This window comes from Acartia tonsa, chromosome 13 (genome assembly GCF_053477335.1).
Source record: "Acartia tonsa isolate MP-2025a chromosome 13, ASM5347733v1, whole genome shotgun sequence".
NCBI classification, from domain to species: domain Eukaryota; kingdom Metazoa; phylum Arthropoda; class Copepoda; order Calanoida; family Acartiidae; genus Acartia; species Acartia tonsa.
In genome coordinates this window covers 41,973,869-41,992,699 of record NC_137272.1, presented here as the reverse complement: position 1 = coordinate 41,992,699, position 18,831 = coordinate 41,973,869, and the positions used below count along the sequence as shown (strand labels likewise).

General features: G+C 30.5%; 1 protein-coding gene and 2 long non-coding RNA genes across 8 annotated transcripts in view; 1 reads left to right on the top strand and 2 right to left on the bottom strand.

Moving 5' to 3' along the window:
• Nucleotides 1-18,831, bottom strand: part of LOC145304577 (sestrin homolog) — a 394,235-nt gene that overhangs the window by 157,951 nt on the left and 217,453 nt on the right. The gene's annotated exons all lie outside the window — the stretch shown is intronic.
• LOC145304692 (uncharacterized) lies at nt 1,362-17,965 on the bottom strand. Of its 5 annotated transcripts, XR_013874162.1 has the most exons (15): nt 17,836-17,965; nt 17,269-17,336; nt 16,277-16,361; nt 15,428-15,544; nt 14,995-15,132; nt 13,993-14,178; nt 13,691-13,787; nt 13,219-13,348; nt 7,723-7,926; nt 5,869-5,938; nt 5,261-5,313; nt 4,110-4,183; nt 3,083-3,362; nt 2,584-2,721; nt 1,362-2,103 (listed from the first exon to the last, which is right to left on the bottom strand). It is a non-coding gene; the product is annotated as an uncharacterized LOC145304692 (long non-coding RNA). The 5 variants fall into 5 exon arrangements; XR_013874164.1 differs by lacking the exons at nt 16,277-16,361; nt 17,269-17,336; nt 17,836-17,965 and adding an exon at nt 15,759-15,895; XR_013874163.1 differs by lacking the exons at nt 16,277-16,361; nt 17,269-17,336; nt 17,836-17,965 and having other exon boundaries at nt 15,428-15,821.
• LOC145304694 (uncharacterized) lies at nt 15,262-15,856 on the top strand. Its single transcript, XR_013874167.1, has 2 exons — nt 15,262-15,400; nt 15,815-15,856. It is a non-coding gene; the product is annotated as an uncharacterized LOC145304694 (long non-coding RNA).

Here is an 18,831-nt window from a genome sequence, read left to right as displayed (position 1 = left end):
GGGTAAACAATTTATCTAATATGGCATCGACACCTTTTAATATTATTTCATATTAAGAAAATTTTCGGCGTATGATAAAATAAAAATCGTAAAATTAATACCAGTTTTGGTGGCCAGGGCCTAATCTTACATATATTTTTTACTATTCGCGGAAAGCTGTCTACAATACGATGCGATAAATAACTATAACTGGTCTAGTGCAGGATTAACGATATTTCAATGGTTAATATTTAGACACCAAAAAATCGCCTCGGCCTAATATTTAGTAAAAAGGTTAACATTAATGGTAATTACTGACACACTCTAATGGTCCGCTGAATTTGAGTTTCCAATTGTGTACACAATTGTGTAAATCGTTTATACATGCATTATATCGCTTTTCCCTTTGACCGGAGTAGCTGAAAATAGGTTTTGCAAGATTTGGGTTATCTGCTGTACAACTTTGGAAATTAGGGAAGAAATAGGCAATACATTTTCAGTTGATCACCCTCATGTCAGGTCATGCAACCAAAGCCTACAGAAATTGAAATCTCAGAAATAACAATTTGTAATGGCACTAAAAGATACCCTTTAGATAAAGGGATAGGAAAGTTATAATTTCGTACTAAAAACTTTTTTAGTTCTGTTATTAAAGAATTTTAAATGTTCATTCACCTCCATGTTGAGTGCTTTTTCCCTACGGGGCTTTCCAGATTCCTATACAGACTATAAAAGGTTACCTAACCTAACCTTAAGAAGGTGTTTTTCGCTTTGAAGTTTGATTTTGCCCATTGCACCAGGACCAATAAAGTCTACTCTGAAAAACACATTATGTATTTTAGTAGCTACTCTATAATTCACAATGTACGTTTGTCCATAAGAAAACAGAATGGAGGAATGAGCATCCAGCTTACAATTTACATTGTCCGTCAATCTGTTGGGACTGCTACGTCGGGCATTGTGTTTCTGTCAGAAAATTTCTTTCATCCTGCTGCTAATATAGAAAGACAGCTTATTTGTTTCATGGCAATTCTACAATTCAAAAAGCATAAATTCATAATTTGTTTGACCTTCAATTTGCTTGGTTGTTTTCATTTAAGAGTTCTTTGCCCTTAATGCCCTGATTCTTATTACACAGTAATTTTGCTAATATGAAACATTAAATCAGTTTCTATTACAATCTATATTACTATACTTAACTCAAATTAGTATAACAGTCAATTTCTACTTCGACATAGATTTATGAAAAAAAAAAAATTTTTACATGGTTTTTGATTTTACATATATCTTCTTGTTTTAAATTTGGTTCGTCCTTTTCCCCTAAACCGATTCTATGAATAACTTGTAGAGTAGCTTTGCTGGGGAAAAATCCAACCCATACCTTAAATTATGTATTTATTCTAATGAAAGTAAAAGACTATAAAAATATTATCAAAATTAGACAAATTTAAAACAATTTAATATAACTTTTAAGTAAAAAAGCATGTATAAAGACCTATTTATTAAAATGGGGAAATAAGATCTATAAAACGAAGACCCTAAAAGAAAATATTAGAGAACATAACCCTTTTAATAGAATGGTCATAGTACAGCTAAAAAATTATTAGCAAATATTGTCAATATAAATTAACATTAGTAAAACAACACAAGAATCATAAAATTAGAGGTTTCGTGATAAAAAACTAAATTAAAAGAATGAAAATTTGTAAAATTAAAGATGACATTGAAAAAACATTATTAGAAACCAATAGTTTAATGTATTCTTGATGTAAAATAAAATAAAATGTGATCTTACTAATTTATGAAATGATTATTGTAATTTAGTTGAGATATGCACACACTTTTAAATGCAAAATCTTAATAATCAGGTCGCCAATTTCTATAAAACATAAAAATCAACACAAAAATAAAAGTCATCCTTTTTGTCTCTCTTTTTCCTAAGGCTTTCGGGCCTATAAAAGTAAACCTGGAAAAGAGAAACAGTCAGTCGTTTTACGGAATTTATATATCACACAAACTCTTTTTGAAATTTCTGAAATTTAAGGGAAGACTCCCTTCTCTTTCTTTGGAATTTTCTTGAGAGTCTTGGCGGCTCAAACTTAGGATTTTACATTTGGAACACACCTAAAAAATAAAAAGTTTTGTTAGATAAATTCATAATACTTTGTTAAATAAATTATAGAATATCATTTTAATGTTGGTCAATTGAGATAAAATTAAGAATAGGGCCTTCTTAGGGCCTAAAGGCTTAGGCATCCGGACGGATAGTTATCTCCAAATTTTCTTCTGAAGAGAACTCCTATAGCGCGGTACTAGGTACCAGAAAGTCGCAAGTCACTACGGGGCTAAATAGGAATAACACAGGGAAGGTACGGTGGTGGCTCGGCTACCAACGGTTGATGATAGCACGCTATCTGACGGCCGATACTAACAACTGTATCCTCCCCCAGCTTCTGAAGTATAGGAAAGTTGGAGATCGTTATCTATTCGGACAATTTAATATTTTCGGATTAGAACTTTGAATAAGTTCACGTCTTAAAGGTAGTTTTGCTTTGTTAATACTCTGGAAGATTGGTTCTTAGCTAGACCTAGTGATTTTCTTACCTGACAAAGGTACCTAACAAAGAATCTCACGCCTCACGGGGCTGTAGGCAGCAGAACGGAATGTTGTAGCTGTGTTCGCATGGCTCTAGTAATCACAACAGATCCTTCCAGTCCAAAAGTGTTGGCAGAGTTAGCTACCTAGGAATAAAAGGATTCTTAGAATAAAATAACAGTATAAAGTTATCAATAATATTTTAATGTCATTTTCGGAATAGGGCTTATAGGCAAAGATTATCCCTTAAATATATTTGGGTTTAGGATCGGTGTAAAATAATATCACCATTCTAAGGTTAAATATATTTGACAAAACAGGGATTAATGCGTCGCTGATCTGGAAAGGTGACATTGGTGAGAGATTGTGGTTCTGTGATAAAGGATTACATTTGTCCCTGGAACCCGGAGGCGACCCATAAAATTGGTTCCGTTACCGGATAAACCCAGGTAAGATTTAACTTTTCCTTTTAGGAGGGAGAGGGCAAAGCCACTAAATAAGTCTTACCAGTAAAGCATCCATAAAAGCACAGCTCTTCATTGACAAACAATCATTCCATGTGTAGTACAGCAATGCATAGGCCACGCACAATGGTGCTCCATGTATCTTTGATTTAGGCCTCATTCCATGTGTAGTACAGCAATGCATAGGCCACGCACAATGGTGCTCCATGTATCTTTGATTTAGGCCTCATTCCATGTGTAGTACAGCAATGCATAGGCCACGCACAATGGTGCTCCATTTATCTTTGATTTAGGCCTCATTCCATGTGTAGTACAGCAATAACCTAAAATGGATGATATTATTATTGATCAATTAGAAGATGAAATATTAAATCCTCCACCTTATAATCCAGAATATGAACCTGGATTAAATAATGCAGTAAATCATTATCTAAGACTGGAGGAAATACCTAGTGTTCATGTTAGGCCTGAGATTCACTCAGCAACAGCAATGCTTGTCTTAGGCAATAGGCGACAAAATCGCATATTACATAGGCCTCAAATACATGTACAAGACATTTCTACCATACATGAAAATGAGCCAAATATTCAAGTAATAAAACAAGAAAATAATGGAAATAAACCCCAAAATAAAAAAGTAGTTAAACCAACTTCAGATTTTTCGGGTTATGAGTCAGAATCTAGCTATTATAGTGAGGATTTTGACAGACAAAAAAGTAAAAAACATTCTAAAAAAAGGCCTGACAGAATGTATGATCCACTTAACCCACATGGCAATGAGGACCAAAGACGCCATGAACAACATCATGATAGACATGAAAATCGTTATAAACACGATAAAGACAAAACTAAGTCAAGTAAAGAAAGACAAAATAAAAGAGACAATAGTGACAAAGAAGACAGGCATAAAGACAGACAGAATTTCTCTATGCCAAGGAGAATGAATAGACGTGGTAACAGTAGTGGTCCTAGCTCTAGTTCTAGCTCTTCAGATACGGAGTTAGATAGAAGGACTCCATCTACCAATAGAGATAACAGAAATAGAGAGACAAGACAAGAAAATAACTTACTTGGAAATATCTTATCTGAATCTCAAATGTGGCAACTTAAACTTCTCCTTCATGAAAACACATCCATCACTGACCTAAATACAGCAAAAATAATTAATCTCATACCAAATAATTTAGTGTGGGGCAGTTGTCAACACGAACGTATTCACAGACAAGTCAAAATATTGGGTAAAATCCCACCCCAATATGGAGAAAAAACTAACAATTACACTTTTTTTAGCACTTTTAAATATTTGGAGGAATATGAGATCCCTTTTACTCATAGTTCCTACAACAATATTCTCATTCACTATTTTAATGAAGAAGCAAGGAATAAACTAGATATTCTAGAAATAGATCCTAATGCCCTTAGTGCTCAGGACTTTGTAAAGGCCATCTTAACTACCATAGGTGCCGAAATACTTGGACCACATGACTATGAAAAACAATTCTACACTTATAGATTCACTGCTGAAGATGAAAGCAAACCAAATAAAATAATAATATATTTGGCAGCCATGTTGCAAAAAACAGGCAATAGTCATGAAAATCAAATGGCCAAACTTAGGGAAAAAATATGTACCTATTTGGTACCACCATTATTACAATCTGCATTTTTGACATCCACTAATGTTTCTTACATTACTAAAGAGACAATCTTAAGCTGGTTTAGCAATAACAGAAGCTTTTATAACTCAGCCATTGAGAGAAAAAGAAAATTAGACAGACAAAAAAATGCAAATGTAAACCAAGTAGAAAAGGAAAAAACTTGTGAGCATTGCCAAAAGCCTCACTATTCTAGATACTGTTTAAAACATCCAGATGAAGCAGTTAAAAAAGCAAATATGGAATGGTGGTATAAAAAGAATAAAGAAAAAGCTAACAGTATAGTTTGTTTATTGTGTAATTCTGACACCCATGGTAGTGGGGAGTGTTTCACTTTCCCTAATGTCAATCCCTCCAAAGACCAATGCCCACGCTGCTTAAATTATGGTGTATCAAGATTATTCCATCCATTGTCGGCGTGCAAATTCCCGCCAACAATGGAAAAAAACTAGTAGGGCAGCCGAGTATTTCTCAAGAAAGCAAAAACATACAATTACAGATAAAAATACCACAAGTTACGGATTCTTGGGACATACCCGGCACCCCTATTCTAGGGAAAAAATCACCTCAGAATCAATCTGGTCCCAAAATCAACATTTCTTTGACCATTCAGATAAACCTGAAAAATTCGGATATTGATTATCAAAATGAAAATATAAAAATTAAGAATGTTGAAGTACTAGAATGTTCGACTACCCAAAATAGTGTCAATAATAATACCCAAAATATTGTAAATAGTAATAATACTAATAAGCTAATAGAAAATATACTAATGGAAAGTCAAACATCTAATACTTCAACATTAAACTGTTCGTCTATAGACAAGGATTTAAAAATAATAGAAAACTCTGTTGTTAATAATCCAATAGATAAAATTAATCCGCCAATAATTACCAATATAAAAGAAAATGTGTCTAACACAAAATTGGATAAATCCCCTAATTACCCGACGGATCAAATAATAAGTCAAAATATTGAAAAATTATCTACCAATAAAATTTCCGTTAATTCAACTAGGAAAATTTTTGAAAATTTCGAATATAATAGAAATAAACCTATAGAGGAACATTTAAATCAAACAATAGGCAAAGTCGATTTAGAAAATAGTTTGGGGCAAAAAGAGGAAATAGACGAACAGACAAACATCAGTAAAATAGAAAGCAAAGAAAATTACCCTGAGGATTTAGATGAGCAGATAATTGACTACTGCAAAACTGTTCAGTCCTCTTACAACACTGACATATCTGAAAATAATAGAATTAAAGAAAAATCAGATTTTAAAAGTGCATTGTGCATGAAAAATGGGGCCAGAAACACAAAGGCTTTATCATGGCTCCAATATCTAGAAGACTTTCCTTCTCAAAATAAATTCATGACAATCATGTTAGTTCTATTAACAAGTATGGTGATTGATAGTACTCTTGCTTCGTTTGGCTTATTATTTTTTATCATTGCATACATTAGTATGTCAAATGAGAGATTATTACTCATTGCCATGACTGAACGCGGAACCAACAGGATTGATATGAATAAGCATGAAACAAAGCCGGAGTTTAAGCCAATTAAATCGATTTACTCTAAAGTAAGCAATAGTCTAATAAAAACCCTAAATAAAATAATTAATGTCTTAAATTATATTAGGGTTTATCTAGCTAAAAAGATAAGGTATAAAATAGCCATTATCCAAACGTTTTAAAAATCTCCAGATCCCATTCTTAGAACTATACAATGAGACACAGAGTTTCATTAATAAATTTATAGTATAAATGTATAAAGAGCATATTATTTGATTTCCAATTGCAAAGACCTAGAGCGTTGCAGACGAAAAATAATTCCATTAAATTTTGCTTTCTAAGTTTAGCTGTTTAATGCTTTTTACTGCTTTTTGAAAAAGAAAGGGACAATTTTAGTAAAAAATTGTCATTTCTATTTGTAGTATCTAAAACTACCATTATCAATTTCTCAAAACTTAACTCCTGACTATAGAATTATATTCATAATCATCTTTTCTGATTTACAATACTGCATTTTTAAACCTAGTTATTTGTGATTAATAAGACATTTTTCTAAATGATATGAATACTTTGTAGCAAATCAAAATTATCAAGTTTTTAGAGACATCTAGCGACAAATGTAGAACTAATATATTGCAGATGTTCCCAAATTAAATTTTGCCTATATTTACATTGTTTTCGATTATTTTTCCATAAATGGTTGAGCTCTCCCTTGTGGGGGTGGCAAATTAACTATGTCCTTATTTCAACTATTGGGTTATTATCAGTTTCAAGAGATCAATAAATAATTTTCAAAATAATTTTTTAACAAATGAACAGTATTTAAACTATGCAAAAACGAAATTAACTAGGCAAAATGCAGAAATCATTATAGCTAAAACATAGATGTCCAAGTAAAGGGGTAATGGTGTATTTATCCATAACACCCCTCAAGTTTTTTTTAAAATACCTTACATTACTCCCCTTGAACATACAGAAATCCTCATTTTACCCCCATGCTAAGTAAAAAGCTTGGGCGTCCTTGTGTTAACATTAGTTTGCAATTTGCTCTTGGTTCTTTTGCCAGCACCCGGCTGTATTTACATTTTTGAATGATTCAGCTTGTTTCAAAGACCCAACCAAAAGTCGTGTAAAAGGTCTTTGAGAAGGGGTGGATGTTACATATACTATTTATGCTCTATATACATTACTTAATGCTTTATTTATAAAAGGCAAGAAAAAATAATAAAAAGTTTGAACAAGAATAGACATCATTATAATTATAAAGTAGGGCAATTATGTGTGCTTAATAAAATGAACAAATTCAGCAGAAAATTAAAAAAAAAAATAATTACAGACGACAATTCTAGTTTTAGAGCAGATATGCTCTCTAGTATTTATCAAGTACAGACATATCTAGTTATGTAGCAAGCTGCAACATACAATCAAAATTATAAAATAACTCCCCACAAAACTGCAGAAAACATATAACCTAGAGATAAATTTTTCTTGCTTAAAAAACAATAAATTCCTACCTGCCTATACCTCCATTAGTATCCTCAAGCCCTTCACTCTTTTTGGAAATATGTGGCTGGCTAAGATACAAATCTGCAGACAAAAACCGGTAAAATCTGCGGAGGTCCCAAGGGAGGAATTTCACAAATAACCAATTTCAGTTCTACTGTTTCTTCAACAAAAACTCGATCCTCCAACCACAGGATATTGAACAAGCATGATACCTAAAAATAAAATACAAGAATTAGTAACAAATAAATAAATAAGCTATTAAATTTTTTTGTAATAATCAGAAAACACCACACAATAATAAATTAGAATGACACCGTACTTTTGAAATAATAATTGGCAAAAACTTACTAACAGAAATGTGTCATCCAAAATTACAAGACCTTATTAAATAAGCATGAACTTAATCCCAAAAAGAAATAAAAATTTCCATAAGAAAAGTCTAACTAAATCCAATTTCCATAAATTATGTGTTTATGTAGCAAAATAGTCCAACAAATTTATCATCCATTGTCTTATCCCTTTAGATCCTTGTATAATTAAATCCAATTTTCATTAATTATGAGTTAATGTGCCTTAAACTTCCAACAAAATATCGTCCATTGTCTTATCCCTTAAGATCCCTGAAAATAAGCCTAATTTTAGCTAATAATTTTTATGAAAATGAATTTATAAATTCTGAGGTTTATGACCTAGTTCTGAACACATGTGTTGATTTTTAGACATGTGTGTTAAAAATCGCTCCAAAACATACATTTAATTCAACTTTTTACAAACTTTTAAATACATTAAATTGATTATCTTGAATTTTCAACTACAAATTATACAACATTATAAGACTGAACTGATTAGGCTCTCTATCTAGTATAAGTTTGATTTAAGTTTCACTTTAGACTTAAAGATTTTATCTTTTTTTTTGGCTTTACTATGATTTTAGGTTTCAGTTCTTTTATTGGATGTCCCCAGCGGGAATTTTGTAGTTTAGACGAGCGCTAATTAACCCCTAAAAAGTTATCTCTATCCTATCTCTAAATTGATAATCTTGCAATTTTTAAATATTTTCTGCCTATACTTTTTCCTAAAAAATACAAAATAAATAATCTCCAAGTATCCTCAAACCTCATATAGTAATCTAGGAAAAAATATTATTCGTCGCATCGTATTATAGACAGTTTCCCGCTGACATTAAAATGAAAAATTGCTAAATTAATTTTTAATTAAGTATTGGTTGTAAATTATGTACAATTCGATGCTATACTAGCTTTAACATGGCTAAGAACCGGTTAAAATCCATCGGGAAATAATTGGATTCAAAGCAATTTTTACATATCCTGCTATCCCTGAACCTATAAAATGTTAATTTTTTTGTAGCATGTAATTGAAAATAATTAAATAAAGGCCTTTTTGTTATGTGTGGCAAAATAAAGGACTTTTATAGCCTTAAAACAAAGTTTTTCTCATCGGATTATCAAACTTAATATCATCTCAATTATAATTTCAAAGATAGGGAAAAAGAATTCTTGTTTCACTAAAAAACGAAATTTTCTGCTTAAATTTTAATAACCCCAAAATATGATAACCTTTTCTAGATGTAAAGGATTTGAAACTAAAATGTCTTTTTTTACAAATGTAAGTAACTTAGAAATTCATAAACAATATTCAATTTCCAGTACAATAACAAAATCAAACAGGGTTTCAACAAAATATCCAAGTAACTTCAATTGGCCCATTTTTCTCCCATATATAGATAAAATTGTTAAATTATAAAGGCGAAATATTTCTCTTAAAACAGTCCAAAAAAAGAGTCAAACTTAAATATGCAAAGTGGGTTTCTATTGTCAAACAAAAAGTAAACTGTTTAACATTTATTTTTTCCTACAATGTAAACCAATTTTTAACATCACCCTTGCTTTGATAAAAAGGACATTAGCATGCTACACTATCTCTGATTTTCATCTTTTATAGATAGAGGGGTAGTTTTGTCAATAATACGAAATTAAAATATGACATTTAAGATTTAAAACCCAATAAAAGTTAAAACAAATAAAATCTACAAAAGTTTTTCTATTTTTAATTCCTTTTTGCAAAGATATTTAAGACCAATTTGAATACAAGTTTTTATATTTTTGCAACCGATTTCTTGCTGATTTTTTTCACAAAACCAAATGTCGTAGCCTTGTCAATACCTAAGCGGATAAATATGCCCAAGTTTGAGTTCCAGATTCATCATCTACTAGCTCCTAACAAAGTAGCTGATTCTGATAAAAACAATCAGCCAACCATTGCTCTTGAGCTTGAAAATCAGTAGATCTACAGTCAAATACGTCAAGAAACCAGCCTTGCATCATACAGCACAAGTCATCAGACGTTTATCAGATGTGTATCCACAGTATCCTAGCAAGATTCCACCTGACTTGGACTGGAATATTCACCAACAGCCATAATACCAGAAATACCTAATAAGAAGCTACGGATCTCATAACCTGTTACAGCATTAACCTGAAGAAACTCACTGGTCTTAAACAGTAAACACCTTATTGTTGCTAACTCTACAACACCATCAAAATACATAATTTTAATGTAAATCATTACATTTTTGAGATAAGGATTTTGACAACGGGGGTCACGCGCGCCCGGTAGAAAAATATCACAAGCAAAAGTATCAAACTCCTTGTTTACATTGTATTCAGATTTGTAAAAAATATCTTAATTTTATACTTTTTCCTAATTTTTCACACATTGATATCAGTAGTCTTATAGCAAATCTTGTCCAAATTTTTACAATAGTTGGGTAGTGTTAGAGATAAAAATCATAGCTGTAGTCGATGTTAAAATAAGAGATAGCATTGTGGCAAGCTAAAATGATTAACTATTAACAACCTTTCGTTCTTCTATAAGCTAATTAAAATATTGTTCATACTTTTTACAGCACTAAACATCTATGGCATTGTAAAAGGTTTTAAGAACCTAAATATGAGTTTAAGCTTTTCCCTAAGAATATTCTTATAGGGGCGCAGCCAATAGTTGTATCATTGTGTAAAGAATAGGGCCTCTATGCTTTGAAACATGTATTTCTTAGGAAGTGTAGATAAAATGGCAAGTTTTTTTTTGTATATTTTTGGCCTAAACAAAGAATATTTCTAAATGCAGTTTATTTTTTGAAATTAGTTGTTTATGGAAAGTAAATTGAATTTTTATAGTAAAATTTGAAAAACTTTATATGATAAAAACTTTTCTGAGGGTTCTAATATTATTAAACTGATAGATAGAAAATTAAGGAAATGCTTTGCTCCGAAATAATATAATTAAAATTTTTGTGTAAATGCATAAATATAGTGTTGAAAAAAGTTGACACATGTCAAGATAGAAAACAGACCTCATCAAAATTATTTTAGTTTTTAATTACAACTTGCAATATTTAAACACACACACGCAAGCCAAAGATAAATTAATAACAATTTCTAAGATTTAGGACAACTTAATCTTAAATTACTTTCTAACATTTCTTGAAAGCAGTTTTTAAATCGATTTGCCTTAAAAATAAATTTTTTTTCTTATTCTCTTTAAAATAGGAAGATAAAAACGCCGAATAATTTTTCTGTCAATTTTTGGCAAAATAATAGACAATTATTGGAAAAATTCGTTTTCGTGCGCATAAAAACAATCAAAATTTTTGCGTAATAGAATAGGTTTTAAGCTATTTTTGTAATTTTTTCATTTCTTTACATATCCTCAGTGTTTATGGTACGATTTCCAGATTTTTTTTTAGTTGCAAAATAAAATTTCCTGTTGTTTAAAGAAAACAGACATGACGATCAGACTTCCTTTTTGCAGGTTTTTGGCTATTTCTATATTTTTTACATTTTCCCCCATATTTTTGGTATTTTTGGACCAGTCTTAAAACTCTTTAAGATATCATGATCAAAATAATTCTTCCCATAGTTATGAGCATCCTTTATGTAAGTTACTTTGACCGACAACATTATATAAATAAAAACAAGTTTTAGTGTTTATTTTACCCAATAAATCAATTAATAAATACACTACAAATCTACTTGTAAATATTACCATCAATGACCTTTTTGTTTTTCGCTATTTATAGATGTTGTCATCCTTGTTTTGCTACATTTAAAATATTTACTTCACTTATAAATCTTCTTTCTTGTAAATTTATACATAAAAAGTTACAATTGCTAAGCCATAAAATTTTAAACTTTTAAAATGAACAAAAAATATAAGGTCATTTAAAAACAAATGGGAAACTACACATATATGTTTTAAAGCAGCAATTTTACACACCACAACTCAGCTGTTTCCCAAGCCACTTAGGCGGAACACACACGCAGGCTATATAGCTCTAAAATACATTATTCAACATCTAACAATAGGCACACACACACAGCCTAGTTAGCTGTAGAGTACACTTTGCTAGGCCACTAAACTACACGCACAACCAGTACCACCTAGGCACGCACACACACACAGCCTAGCTAGTTGTAGAGTACACTTTACCAAGCCCCTAAGCGACACACAAAACTAATGCCGCCTAGGCACACACACACACAGCCTATTTAGCTGTAGGTACACTCTACCAGACTAAACAGCGACAAGCACTTAGCTGAGAAAAAATTAAATTAGAAAGCAGAAATCAGCTGCCTATTTTTCTTCTAACCAAATCGGTTACACACATACACTAGCCTGGATAGCTAAAAAGCTAACAGCTGAAATAAAACAACACTATTAAAACAAACTTACAAAAAACTCTAAATTAAGAAAATATCAAACAAGCTGGATGGCACATGCACATTTCACACAACATAAAAATAAAATCAACATAAATAAACTAAAACTTTACTTATCAATATTTTTTTTTACACACACCTTGATTTTTCACCTTACACGACACTCCTTAATAAAAACAAAACACCAAAGCTATCAGTATAAAACAAAAAAGCGATATTAATTCTTTCTCTCTTTCTCTCGACCCCTCTCTTTATCACTTTCTTTCACTCTTGTCTTAAATCTATAAGTCAAAAGGCCAATGTCTCTTATGTCAATTACTCTATAGAAAGACAGAAAATAATGCCTTATATGTTTTATACAGAATGATATTAACAAAATAAATTTAAGTTTTTAAAATATAAACCACCCTCCCAACTCCCAACAAAATGAACTGAAAAATAAAGCAACTAATAAAAATCACTCTCAAATTTATCTCTAACTTATATTAAAACCCCTCCAATTGAGCAAAATTTTTTTTTGCAAAGGGGGAGAAGTTATTTTGCTAAGCAAATAACTATCTAATTATAAAAATATCAGTCACATATTCTGCTTACATTAAACAAAACCTAATCTTTTGCTTCACCTAAAATAAGAATAAGCATGCATGTATCTTATCCCCCAAAAAAATAATTAAGGGGTCTTCTTTTAGCTTCACAATCCTATAAAAAGGGATGGGAGCACCATAGGCCCTAAAGGACCAAAATAGAAGCAAAAGGAACACCTACCTAGAAAATCAGTGTACAGGCTACTCCGTCTGCAATCAAATATAGGGCGGACATTCACCAGTTACTTGATCAGCAATGAAATGTTGGAACCACAGTTGTTGTATTAAAACTGGGAGCCGAGTAGATATGACTGAAAAAACAGAAAAAATAAATATTAAATCAAGCTAAAAAATATTCTACAAAATATAAGCTGTAAATAAGATTATTTAAAAAAGAAAAGCACACAGAAAATAAGCCAAAAGACATTCACACTTAAAAAATTACATCTAAAAACATTAGGATTTAATTATCTGCACTACACTCTTGTTCTACTCTTGTTCAGAATACTTTTTTTTCATCATAAAATCCATTATAAATATAAACCAATTTTTTTATCATTCTATGAAAACTTATACAGCTCATAAATTACGAACAAATAAAATATTTTAAATTAATACCCATCTAAATTGAGTCTAAATGATAATATCATTACCTCATAACTGCTATCTTAAGTAAATTTTGTACACCAACAACAAAGCCCAATAAGTGAGAAAACGGCAGAACAAATAGCTAAACAGCTACATGATAATCTAAAACAAAGAAAAAATAATTGTAAAATGAGACAATAATGAATAAGACAATAGTAAAAAACCAAAAAACTTTGTAATTAAAACACCATTATTTTAAAATTAACAACAAGATAAAATTATTAGTTGTTTTGAAGAAACACAGTCTCTTATCCAATATTAAATATGAGTTCGATACTTAAAAATTCATCAAAGAATTATAACTTACCAAATAAAATAACAAAACCAAATTAGAAAGGATCTCCTACATCGTCATCCCACAAATAGCGGCAAACACCACGCTTCTTGGAACCTTGTTCCAGGACAGGAACATTCTGCTCCATGTAGGTTGTCTTGGCGGATAAATAGCGGCCCAAACAAATCCCAAAAAATCTCATCTTCTTTCTCAAAACAACTGAAAAATAAGAACAATTAAAAAATATTAAAATAGCTATACAATTTTAGAAAAATCAATCTTTTAAGTATCGGTCTAATACTCCATATATCTATTGTATCATTAAAAAAGCTATAATTTAAAAGTGAAAGAGGATGTTGCTCTTATGATGTAAAAAAACTTGGCAAGGTGTCTAATCACGTTGTCGTTGGTGTGCAGTGCATAAATCTAAAAAAGTTAAAAACGTTTTATTCTTTGCTCAATAATCTTTTATTGGAAGAAAAAACAGCTTTTTGGACTACAACACTACCACACCACCTCCTAAATTAAATCAAGATATCCATGTTTTTAAAAAATGTAAAGCTAAGATAGATACACACTCTACTACTTTAATTGGAACAATAATAATATTTAATAATTTTATTCCAGGTTTCTAACTCTTTTATTATAGGATAACACCAGAAAAAACAGCTAGTAATCATCAATTTCCTAGGATCCGAAAATGGAGAACCATATCAGTCTCATACTTGAGACAAAAAACCAACGAATGACTGTTAAAGACTAAACTACTAAAGACTTCAAATATTTTGAAATGGTCCATTTTTATCTCTTCCTAACAAAAATACTCAAAAAAGAAGACGGCAATTAAAAGTTTCGATATCTTCAATCAACCTTTTTCTCCCCTGTAAAGAATATTAAAAAACTTTCCTTTTTTCAACTATCAGAGAAATAGGGATAGGAAACTCAACAGAGAGCTGAAAAATTTAGGTGAAAAACACTCAAATAATATATATTTCCCATTCATAATTTACCCATTACATGCAATGATATACTTACTTTGTATGTGTACCACAACCCACTAGTTGGAGATGTAGCAGTGCGGCAGGTGTCCCAGAATAAACAGCTGACAGTGGAACAGTCAGGGAAGCTTTTCATACTCGTTTATTCAGGTGGAATACAGCGGTTCTAAACAACCTAAAATAAAATAACAAAATTAGGTTGTTATAAATGAACTACAAATAAAACAATAAAGTATAATACATAAATAAAATACTAAAGTTTGCATTGCTTTGTTAATTTCTTTTTAAAGTCTTTTTTCGATTTAGGGCTTTTCAGAATAGTACATTTCATTAAAACAATCCAATGGTTCATTAGTCAAAGAATGAAAAACTTACTTACATAATTAGGTGATATTTGGATAGGCCGCAATCTACACTATAACTTTGATTCCAAATTTCATTAGGTAGCTAACCAATCAACAACATTTTACCTATGGTTCTTCGTGCTCAGACTTTCCTTCTGATCCATCACGAGGGGCACCAACAAAGTTCTCCACTAGAGATGGGGAGGTCAGATCCACTCTTCTTAGGTTCAGCTAATTCCAGGCCTTGATAATATCAAATTAAGCCCAAACTTTTAATGGACTACAATGCTTTTAAAGTTAACTTGGAGGCTGTTACGGTACCCATTTATTGGTTCTTTACAATTAAATAGGAACAGTGAATTCAATGGAATCATATCTTCAATTTTGGTTTAAATGAAATCTTTACATGTACGGCTTCGCTGGGTAAATGAACTGACTATTTTAATATTTGTTTTACCTTGTATCTCCGCAGAAACAGTTTAATATTACATTTTGAAAACTTTTTCACGATAGTTAATTTAACCAATCTTTTCTTAAAAGAAACAAAATAAGTTGTTGAAAACTACTAAAATTGGAAATAAAAAAGTTCAAATTGTTTTTATAAATGCTTTGAATTGATTTAAATGCATATTCTGTACTAAAAAATAACAATTTTCTTTAAGTTTTTATGTAGACTGTTTTCCCTTGCTCTTAGTAAGATGGCCGACGGGCGACGTTAGACTGATACAACGAATATAGAGATTTGAACCTTTTGTGCGTCATAGGTTAATCACATATATAGATTGGATAATATTTTTCCCATTTCTACTTTCTACAAAATTAAATATTCTTTACTAAAAATGAATTTGAAAATAAAAATGGCTTTTGCATTAAACAATTACATTTTAGTATAAATCTAAGTTTTGTAAGTAATTAACATTATTTCTGACACTTAATTTTTGCTCTGTGGTGAAGAAATAGGTTGCGTGACTTTACCTTGACATATTTTAAACCATTAAAATTTAGTCTTGTTAGGGAAGCTTTCTCTCAGTCTTCGTGGGGTGATTTGGCTGGATTCCTCCTAAATAATAAAACAGTATGGCTACCAGGGAAACTTATACTTGTATTAATAATAAAAGAATTAAGACTCTATGACAATCTCTCAATATTTAATGCCTATTTTGGGAACTTTCTGATGACTCATGACATCGAGAGATTGAAACTAATAAGTGAGAACAAAACTGGGAGTATGATATTGCTTGAAATTTATGCAATAGCAACTAACTTTAGGGTCTTTTTGACTGTATAGTCGGGTTTTTAGCTATTTTTTTATAAAAGGACTTTTTAAGAGTTTATTATTTATATCTGAAAGGATCTAAGTAATTTTTACAAAATTAGAACCGACTATGAGATAAATGTAAAATACTTCATATACCTACTAGCGGTTACGCCCTTAGAAGCCTCTAGGGGCAATTAATGTGTGAGGTCTTTTCACCCATAATAGTTTACAACCTTCCATAGACATATAAGAAGCTTCATTGTAAAGGTGAACCATATCGGTTCAGCGGTTAGCGAGATCTTTCGCTACAGACAAAAAAGGCTTACTACTTTATAAAATAGGATAAAATCAATAAAATATGTAGCTTTTGCTAACGCGTAAAAAGAACTATAACAGTTTAAATAAAACTACCTACTCTTAACTAGATATGGAAATAAAATAAAATAACAAAAGTAATTGTTGGAAAAATATTTGGCCCATAACAAATAAACTGAAACAACCCAGCTGCTCTTTAAAACAATTTCCCAAGAAGTTGATGTGGACCTTATATTTTTTTTTTTCAACACACATAATGTTATATAATGTACAACTAGTAGAAAGGAGATGAATATGACGAGGCTATCATATTTGTCCACTTGACATTAGTTCAATATAGTAAAACTAGTGTTTTAAAGGTCAAAAATAAAAAAGTTACAAATTTGATACTTACCAAAAATTGAGAGCCCAAACTACGACTACAATCAAGAACAAAAAACAGCCAAACTACTGCAAAAGGGCCTGAAAAAATAAGAATTCAATTTTTAGATCTAATCAAAAAAGAATAAATCCAATTTTTAAAACACATAAAATTCAATCATTGATAAATAATTATGTTCAGGTCATAATGCAGGAATATGATTGCAATTTTATGAAAAACAACATTTTAAAAAATATTGTTTCTTTAAAAATACATATAAAATTTAGTCTAAAAAAACATCTGTTTAGTGAGAGATAAAGGAAGGACTAAATATTATATAATAAAAACGTAGCATAAGATTAATGACCTTAAAAAACGAACCTTCGAATAAAACAGTAACAAAATGACCAAATTTTTATAAAGATAATTGTTTAATGTAATGTCTTTCTATTTTTTAACTCTTTCCGATAAAAATGGATTAATAAATAAGGGATAAAAAATATAAAGACAAATTATGTAATAATAGTTTAAATTGCTAAATAGTCAACGCATACAGAAATTAAATTTTAGCCTTAAGAAACAAAACAAAATTTAGTTTACCAGATAATGGTGTACTTATTTCTTCATTAATCAACGCCTTTTTGTATCAACATTTTTACCAACCAAAGCCGAGTACACCCAATTTTATCAGCTTGGTTCAACATGATAATCTAAACAATATGTTACAATTGAATTTTAACTTATAAAATACATATTATAACATGTACATATATAAATTTAATCACGAAGGCTTTTATGAAACTTTTACCGAAATTTTGAGGGAAAACTAATATTTACCACCAAAAAGAAATTAGCCGTTTAAAAAACTATATATTTTTCACTGAATAGAGCCTAAAAAGGCATTTTTTTAGCCTAATTCTTCCCTTTTTAAAATGAAAAATTTCCAGCGTCTAGCTACCATAACAAAATTAGACGCCATTTAATGCGTCATATAAATAGAGTGTTCAAAACTTAACGCGGCATTCATTACATCCGTGCGCTTACCAATGTAGGTAAGACGACCTTAATGTTTTGGTATAAGTTTTTAAGAACCTTCAACTTTTAATGTAGTACATAAAGATATTAATTGAAAAATAACTTAAAATCATGTCTTAAAGTCATAATATTATATAAAAAATTCGTCTGTGCCAAAAAACACAAAAAAAAAATTATTAAAATAATAAACGAAAGATATCCTATGATTTAAAACACCTCAAAAAACAAGGCTGTATGAAACACGGGTCATTTTTAGCCTCCTGAAACGTGTTATAATCGAGCTTTTCTTTTTGAGGGGGGTACATGGTTCGTCCTTTTCCCCTAAACCGATTCTATGAATAACTTGTAGAGTAGCTTTGCTGGGGAAAAATCCAACCCATACCTTAAATTATGTATTTATTCTAATGAAAGTAAAAGACTATAAAAATATTATCAAAATTAGACAAATTTAAAACAATTTAATATAACTTTTAAGTAAAAAAGCATGTATAAAGACCTATTTATTAAAATGGGGAAATAAGATCTATAAAACGAAGACCCTAAAAGAAAATATTAGAGAAC